The sequence below is a fragment of the Arachis hypogaea genome, chromosome 16 (genome assembly GCF_003086295.3).
Source record: "Arachis hypogaea cultivar Tifrunner chromosome 16, arahy.Tifrunner.gnm2.J5K5, whole genome shotgun sequence".
Taxonomy (NCBI): domain Eukaryota; kingdom Viridiplantae; phylum Streptophyta; class Magnoliopsida; order Fabales; family Fabaceae; genus Arachis; species Arachis hypogaea.
The window spans coordinates 55,188,483-55,198,006 of record NC_092051.1 but is presented as its reverse complement, the minus strand read 5'-3'; the positions used below and the strand labels follow the sequence as shown (position 1 = coordinate 55,198,006).

At 39.3% G+C, this 9,524-nt stretch overlaps 1 non-coding gene across 1 annotated transcript; it reads right to left on the bottom strand.

Moving 5' to 3' along the window:
• Window positions 1–303: 303 nt before the first annotated feature.
• LOC112759887 (small nucleolar RNA R71) lies at window positions 304–411 on the bottom strand. The gene has a single exon (XR_003180352.1). It is a non-coding gene; the product is annotated as a small nucleolar RNA R71 (small nucleolar RNA).
• Between the last annotated feature and the right edge of the window lie 9,113 nt (window positions 412–9,524).

Here is a 9,524-nt window from a genome sequence, read left to right as displayed (position 1 = left end):
GACATTGGAGCAAACAATTTTGAGCTGAAATCTCAATTAGTTTCTCTAATGCAACAGAACTGCAAGTTTTATGGACTTCCATCAGAAGATCCTTTTCAGTTCTTAACTGAATTCTTGCAGATCTGTGATACTGTTAAGACCAATGGGGTTTATCCTGAGGTCTACAGGCTTATGTTTTTCCCATTTGCTGTAAGAGACAGAGCTAGAATATGGTTGGACTCTCAACCTAAAGATAGCCTGAACTCTTGGGATAAGCTGGTCACGGCTTTCTTAGCCAAGTTCTTTCCTCCTCAAAAGCTTAGTAAGCTTAGAGTGGATGTTTAAACCTTCAGACAAAAGGAAGGTGAATCCCTCTATGAAGCTTGGGAGAGATACAAGGAACTGACCAAAAAGTGTCCTTTTGACATGCTTTCAGAATGGACCATCCTGGATATATTCTATGATGGTCTGTCTGAATTATCAAAGATGTCATTGGACCATTATGCAGGTGGATCCATTCACCTAAAGAAAACGCCTGCAGAAGCTCAAGAACTCATTGACATGGTTGCAAATAACCAGTTCATGTACACTTCTGAAAGGAATCCTGTGAGTAATGGGACGCCTCAGAGGAAGGGAGTTCTTGAAATTGATACTCTGAATGCCATATTGGCTCAGAATAAAATATTGACTCAGTAAGTCAATATGATCTCTCAGAGTCTGAATGGATTGAAGGAATCATCCAACAGTACTAAAGAGGCATCTTCTGAAGAGGAAGCTTATGATCCTGAAAACCCTACAATAGCAGAGGTGAATTACATGGGTGAACCCTATGGAAACACCTATAATCCCTCATGGAGAAATCATCTAAATTTCTCATGGAAGGATCAACAAAAGCCTCAACAAGGCTTTAATAATGGTGGAAGAAACAGGTTTAGCAATAGCAAGCCTTTTCCATCATCCACTCAGCAACAGACAGAGAATTCTGAGCAGAATCCATCTAGCTTAGCAAATATAGTCTCTGATCTATCTAAGGCCACTGTAAGTTTCATGAATGAAACAAGGTCCTCCATTAGAAATACGGAGGCACAAGTGGGCCAGCTGAGTAAAAGGGTCACTGAAACTCCTCCTCGTACTCTCCCAAGCAATACAGAAAAAAATCCAAAGAGAGAGTGCAAGGCCATTGATTTGACCATCATGGCCGAACCTACAAGGGAGGAGGAGGACGTGAATCCTAGTGAGGAAGACCTCCTGGGATGTCCAGCAACCAATAAGGAGTATCCCTTTGAGGAACCAAAGGAATTTCAGTGAGCTCCTTCTGCCCTTCATGAGCTCGGATGAGTATTCATCCTCTAAAGAGGATGAAGACATTACTGAAGAGCAAGTTACTAAATACCTTGGTGTAATCATGAAGTTGAATGCCAAATTATTTGGTAATGAGACTTGGGAAGATGAACCTCCCTTGCTCACCAACAAACTGAATGCATTGGATAGGTAGAAATTACCTCAAAAAAAAACAAGATCCTGGCAAATTCTTAATACCCTGTACCATATGCACTATGACCTTTGAGAAGGCTCTGTGTGACCTGAGGTCAGGAATAAACTTAATGTCACTCTCTGTAATGGAGAAACTAGGGATCTTTGAGGTGCAAGCTGCTAGAATCTCATTAGAGATGGCAGACAACTCAAGAAAACAGGCTTATGGACAAGTAGGGGACGTGTTAGTAAAGGTTGAAGGCCTTTACATCCCTGCTGATTTCATAATCCTAGACACTGGGAAGGAAGAGGATAAATCTATCATCCTTGGAAGACCCTTCCTAGCCACAGCAAGAGCTGTGATTGATGTGGACAGAGGAGAGTTGGTCCTTCAAATGAATGAGGACAACCTTGTGTTTAAAACTCAAGGATCTCCCTCTGTAACCATGGAGAGGAAGCATGAAAAGCTTCTCTCACTGCAGAGTCAACCAAAGTCCCTACAGTCAAACTCTAAGTTTGGTGTTGTGAGGCCACAACCAAACACTAAGTTTGGTATTGAACCCCCACATTCAAACTCTAAGTTTGGTGTTGGGAGGTTCCAACCTTGCTCTGATTATCTGTGAGGCTCCAGGAGAGCTCACTGTCAAGCTATTGACATTAAAGAAGCGCTTGTTGGGAGGCAACCCAATGTTATTTAATCATATCTATTTTATTTTCTTTTTGTTATTTCGTGTTTTATTAGGTTGATGATCAAGTAAAGTCACAGAAACTACTGAAAAATCAAAAACAGAATGAAAAACAGCATTGAAAATAACACAACCTGGAGGAGAGCAGTCTGGCATTTAAACGCCAGAAACAAGCATCTGCCTGGCGTTAAATGCCAGAAACAAGCTACATTTGGGCATTTAACGCCAGAAACAAGCGGCAGTCTGGCGTTAAATGCCAGGATTGCACAGCAAAGGCATTTTACACGCCTAATTGGAGCAGGGATGTTAAGTCCTTGACCCCACTTGATCTGTGGACCCCACAGGATCCCCTCAGGATCTGTGGACCCCACAGGATCCCCACTTTTTCTTCTCTCCTCTTCACACCTTTTCATAACTCTCTTCCCCAAATACCCTTCATCAATCACCTCAATCACTCTTTCCCATCACGTCTTCACCACTCACATCCATACTCTCTTCCCCAAAAACCCCATCTACCTTCAAAATTAAAACTGATTTCCCTCCCAAACCCAGCCCTAATGGCCGAACCCTACACCCCCCCTCACTCCTACATAAACCCCTCACTCCTTCTTTATTTTCACACAACACAACCCTCTCTTCTTCTCCTTGGCTGAATACATCTTCTTCCCCCATCTCATCCATTTTCTTCTTCTTCTACTACTTTCTATCTTCTTTTGCTCGGGGACGAGCAAACATTTTAAGTTTGGTATGGTAAAAGCATAGCTTTTTGTTTTTCCATAACCATATATGGCACCTAAGGCCAGAGAAACCTCTAGAAAGAGGAAAGGGAAGGCAATTGCTTCCACCTCTGAGTCATGGGAGATGGAGAGATTCATCTCAAAGGTCCATCAAGACCACTTCTATGAAGTTGTGGCCAAGAAAAAAGTGATCCCTGAGGTTCCTTTCAAGCTCAAAAAGAATGAGTATCCGGAGATCCGACTTGAGATCCAAAGAAGAGGTTGGGAAGCTCTCACCAACCCCATTCAATAAGTCGAGATCCTAATGGTTCAAGAGTTCTATGCAAATGCATGGATCACTAGAAACCATGATCAAAGTGTGAACCCGAATCCAAAGCATTGGCTCACCATGGTTCGGGGGAAATACTTAGATTTCAGTCCGGAAAATGTAAGGCTAGCGTTCAACTTGCCAATGATGGAAGAGAACGCACGCCCCTACACAAGAAGGGTCAACTTTGATCAAAGGTTGGACCAAGTCCTCATAGACATATGTGAGGATGGAGCTCAATGGAAAATTGACTCATGAGGCAAGCCGGTTCAACTAAGAAGGCATGACCTCAAACCAGTGGCTAGGGGATGGTTAGAGTTTATTCAACACTCAATCATTCCTACTAGTAACCGATCTGAAGTTACTATAGACCGAGCCATCATGATCCATTGTATCATGATTGCAGAGGAGGTGGAAGTTCAATAGATTATACCTCAAGAACTCTACAAGGTGGCTGACAAGTCCTCCACTTGGGCAAGGTTAGCCTTTCCTCACCTCATATGCCACCTCTGCAATTTGGCTGGAATTGACATGGAAGGAGACATCCTCATTGAAGAGGATAAGCCCATCACTAAGAAAAGGATGGAGCAAATAAGAGATCATGGACCTCAGCAAGAGCATGAGAAAATTTCCCACCATGAAATCCCTGAGATGCCTCAAGGGATGCACTTTCCTCTACAAAACTATTGGGAGCAAATCAACACCTCCCTAGGAGAATTAAGTTCCAATATGGGACAACTAAGGGTGGAGCATCAAGAGCACACCATCATCCTTCATGAAATAAGAGAAGATCAAAGAGCTATGAGGGAGGAGCAACAAAGGCAAGGAAGAGACATAGAGGAGCTCAAAAGCACCATTGGTTCTTCAAGAAGAGGAAGATGCCACCCTCACTAAGGTGGACTCATTCTTTAATTTCCCTGTCTATTTATTTTACTATTTTTCAATTTTTGAGCCTTATGTTTTATTGATGTTTGTGCCTTTATTATATGATCATTAGTGTTTAAGTGTCTATGTCTTAAAGCTATGAATGTCCTATAAATCCATCACCTCTCTTAAATGAAAAATGTTTTAATTAGAAAAGAACAAGAAGTACATGGTTTCGAATTCATCCTTGAAACTAGTTTAATTATTTTGATGTGGTGACAATATTTTTTTGTTTTCTGAATAATTGCTTGAACAGTGCATATGTCTTTTGATATTGTTGTTTATGAATGTTAAATATGTTGGCTCTTGAAGAATAAGAAAAAAGGAGAAATGTTATTTGATAATCTGAAAAATCATAAAAATAATTCTTGAAGCAAGAAAAAGCAGTGAATACAAAAGCTTGCAGAAAAAAAAAAGAAAAGAAAAAAAAATAGCGAAAAAAAGAAAGAAAAAGAAAAAGCAAGCAGAAAAAGCCAAAAGCTCTTTAAACCAAAAGGCAAGAGCAAAAAGCCAATAGCCCTTAAAACCAAAAGGCAAGGGTAAATAAAAAAGATCCAAGGCTCTGAGCATCAGTGGATAGGAGGGCCTAAAGGAATAAAATCCTGGCCTAAGCGGCTAAACCAAGCTGTCCCTAACCATGTGCTTGTGGCGTGAAGGTGTCAAGTGAAAACTTGAGACTGAGCGGTTAAAGTCAAGGTCCAAAGCAAAAAAAGAGTGTTCTTAAGAACCCTGAACACCTCTAATTGGGGACTTTAGCAAAGCTGAGTCACAATCTGAAAAGGTTCACCCAGTTATGTGTCTGTGGCATTTATGTATCCGGTGGTAATACTGGAAAACAAAGTGCTTAGGGCCATGGCCAAGACTCATAAAGTAGCTGTGTTCAAGAATCAACATACTGAACTAGGAGAATCAATAACACTATCTGAACTTTGAGTTCCTATAGATGCCAATCATTCTGAACTTCAATGGATAAAGTGAGATGCCAACTATTCAAGAGGCAAAAAGCTACAAGTCTCGCTCATCTGATTGGAACTAAGTTTCATTGATATTTTGGAATTTTATAGTATATTCTCTTCTTTTTATCCTATTTGATTTTTAGTTGGTTGGGGACAAGCAACAATTTAAGTTTGGTGTTGTGATGAGCGAATAATTTATACGCTTTTTGGCATTGTTTTTACATAGTTTTTAGTATGATTTAGTTACTTTTTAATATATTTTTATTAGTTTTTAATAAAAAATCACATTTCTGGACTTTACTATGATTTTGTGTATTTTTCTATGATTTCAGGTATTTTCTGGCTGAAATTGAGGGACTTGAGCAAAAATCAGATTCAGAGGTTGAAGAAGGACTGCAGATGCTGTTGGATTCTGACCTCCCTACACTCAAAGTGGATTTTCTAGAGCTAAAGACCTCCAAATGGCACGCTCTCAATTGCTTTGGAAAGTAGACATACAGGGCTTTCCAGCAATTTATAATAGTCCATACTTTGCCCGAGTTTAGATGACGCAAACTGGCGTTCAACGCCAGCTCCATGCTGTATTCTAGAGTTAAACGCCAGAAACAGGTTGCAAAGTGGAGTTAAATGCCAGAAACAGGTTACAAACTGGCGTTCAACTCCAAGAGAAGCCTCTACACGTGTAAAGCTCAATGCTCAGCCCAAGAACACACCAAGTGGGCCCCGGAAGTGGAATTCTGCATCATTTACTCATTTCTGTAAACCCTAGTAACTAGTTTAGTATAAATAGGACTTTTTATTATTGTATTCAAAGGTTTTGGTGACTCCGGTTCCCCTCTGGGGCCGAGACCAATGAACTCCATTATCACTTATGTATTTTCAACGGTAGAGTTTCTACACACCATAGATTAAGGTGTGGAGCTCTGCTGTTCCTCATGAATTAATACAAAGTACTATTGTTTTTCTATTCAATTCAAGCTTATTCTGATTCTAAGATATCCATTCGCACTTCAATATGAATGTGATGATCGTGGTAGTCATCATCATTCCCAACCTATGAACGCGTGCCTGACAACCACTTCCGTTCTACCTTAGATTGAATGAGTATCTCTGGGATTCCTTAATCAGAATCTTTGTGGTATAAGTTAGAATCCATGGACGACCATTCTTGAGATCCGGAAAGTCTAAACCTTGTCTGTGGTATTCCGAGTAGGATCTGGGAAGCGATGGCTGCGAAGAGCTTCAAACTCGCGAGTGCTGGGCATAGTGATAGACGCAAAAGAATCAATAGATCCTATTCTAGTATGATCGAGAACCGACAGATGATTAGCCATGCAATGACAGCGCATTGGACCATTTTCACTGAGAGGACAGGATGTAGCCATTGACAACGGTGATGCCTAACATACAGCTTGCCATAGAAAGGAGTATGAATGATTGGATGAAGACAATAGGAAAGCAGAGGTTCAAGAGGAACGAACGCATCTCTATACGCTTATCTGAAAATTTCACCAATGAATTACATAAGTATCACTATCTTTATTTTATATTTTATTTATCTTTTAATTACTAAATCTCCATAATCAATTGAATCCGCCTGACTGAGATTTACAAGGTGACCATAGCTTACTTCAAGTTGACAATCTCCATGGGATCGACCCTTACTCACGTAAGGTTTATTACTTGGATGACCCAGTGCACTTGCTGGTTAGTTGTGCGAAGTTGTGACAAAGAACTAAGATTATGAACGTGCGTATTAAGTTTTTGGCGCCGTTACCAAGGAATGAAACCGTCACAATTTCTGCGCACCAATTACCTCAAGATTGATTGTATGAGTTTTGTAGAACTCTCCGTGGTGAACGCATGGCCGTAAACAGTACGGCAATCAGAGCTCTAGATCAAAAGTTATGGTGGTTTGAAGATCAACCAAGGGTTAGAACTTAGAGAGAGTGTTCTTCCCCCATTTTGCCCCATTTCAGCGTTTTTGAGTGATAAGTGAGGAGAGAGAGTGCTGAAATTAGTGTTTTAGGGATTAGTTTAGTTGGGCCAAGGGCCCACTATGTGTTCGGTTGGTCCGGTTTAGCCCGTTCGGTCCAATCTTGGTCCGATTTCTACAAAATTGGTACCAAAATTCTAGTCTCAATCTCCTCTATCATATTTTGGCTTTCTAGAATAAATTCTCGTTTATGGGTTAATTAGCCATTAATTAACTGGGTTTTACATGCATGCATATAGATAGTTGCATTTAATAAGTTGTTACCCCTTTGATCATTCTCTTTCTTTGGTTTAGCATGAGGACATGCTATTTTTTAACTGTGGGAGAATTGGTGAGTCCATATTTGATGATATATTTTGGCTTGGTTTGAATGGATTTCATTACATAAACTCACACTTATTCACCAAAATAGCATACTTTTGTGCTATCTCCCCAATTTGGACCTAAATGTGAAAACATGCATTTTTGTGCTTAAATTAGTGATTTTAAGCCCACTTTTATGCCATTCGATGCCATGACATGTTTTTTGAGTGACTTTAGGTCCAATAGGCAAGTTTGGCAAGGAAAAAGTGGAAGGAAGCATGAACAAAGGGAGAAAACATGAAGAAAACAAAGGAGAAGCACATAGTCATGTGCGCTTATGCACAACACCCTGTGCGTATGCACAAGAGAAAATTTCAGCATGTGTGCGTATGCACATATCTGCGCGTACGCATAGGTACCAGCGCGTGACTAAGTCACGTGGCTCACGATTTTGAAGGTTTCCTGGCCCATTTCTAAAGGCCTTAAGGCTGATTTTGGATGCTATATGAAGGGGGCAACATTACATATGAAGGCATTAGCTTAAATTAGCTTAGGAAGCTCAATCTTAGATTAGAAACACATAGTAGGAGTAGGAGTAGTGTAGTATACAAAATTCTCTTAGGGTTTTAATTAGGTTTTGATGTAGCATTTTATAGTTCAATTTTGGTCTTGGATTTTGCTTTCTCATTATAAGTATTTCCTTCATTTCCCATTTTATCACATTACTTGTTCTACACTTGCTCCTATTTTAATTTCTCTTGTCAATATATATATATTTTTTTCAATTTTGAGTTTTGGTTAATGAATTTGATTTTTGATGGTTTTTATATGCTTATTGAGTTACTTTTGTTGATTTTGATCATTTGTGGTTCATGGCTTTTATCATTTTTCCAATTTTACCATGTTTTATGGTTATGCCCTCTATGTGTTTGATGAAATGCCAATTTTAGTTATGGGGTAAATTTCCACCCCTTGGCTTGGGGGAAGTGAGCATATGGATTACTAGAGTCATAATGTCCAACATTTAGTGATAATTCTTGGGTTGTTAGCTGTTATTGTTTCCACTAACGCTAGCTTCTTACTAAGGTAATTAGTAAGTTAGCTAGGATTTGTGGATTAATAACAATTATGCTCTCTTGACTTACTCTTCGATGTTAAGGGTTGACTTAGTGAGATTAATCCATCATAATTATCATAGTTGTGGTTATGGCAATGAAGGAATTCCATAACTCATCCAAAGTCAAGGTTTCATTTATGCTTTGAACCACTTTTCCATCAATTTTGAGTCTTACTTGTCCATATTACATACATAGTTCTTTTATCCCTTCATTACTTTGTTAATTGCAATTTTGTTTCGTTCTTTTATATCTTTATTTGTTTACTTCATTATTGAAAAACAACCTTTGTTCTTGCAACCAAAATTGTGTGCACTCGTCGGCATTAATTCCTAGGGAGAACGACCCGAGGTTTTATTACTCTCGGTTATTTTAATTGGAAAAATTAAACTTTGATTGGGAGGATTATTTGTTGGTTTGGACTATTCTATCAACTAAGAAATTGTTTTGCTAAATTTCTGAACCATCGTAGTTCTCTCTATCAAGTTTTTGGCGCCGTTACCGGGGAGCCAGCGCCATGAATGCTATAGTTTTGGTTGTTGTTAATATGTCAATAGTATGAATAGATACTTTTTGGTTGTTTGGGTTGTTTTGCTATTAATTAGGATTTTGTTTCTTTTTTTAATTGATGTCTTTTGTTTTTATTTTTAATTTTCTCTATGAGTTATCACCCTCTTGGTTTGGAGTTTGGTTGTGATCATTTTGTAGGGATTGATAACTTCAAATTTGGATTGCATCATGGGATTGGAACACCAATTTTGGAAGGAGCAACCTCCTCTATACTACAATAAACCAAACCCTCCCCAATATGCATACCTAAATCAATGATATGGTGGGTTTCACAGTGATTATACACCTCCACCACCATATACCTATGACCCATATCCCCAACATAATCCTCAATCACCACATTTTCCAATACCACACCAATACAACCATCTACCTCCTTACGTACCACCTCAAGTTACCCATCAACATGAACTATCTCCCACATATACAACCTTCTTCCCAAACAATGAAACCCCTTTTTCACCACAATGTGAAGGTT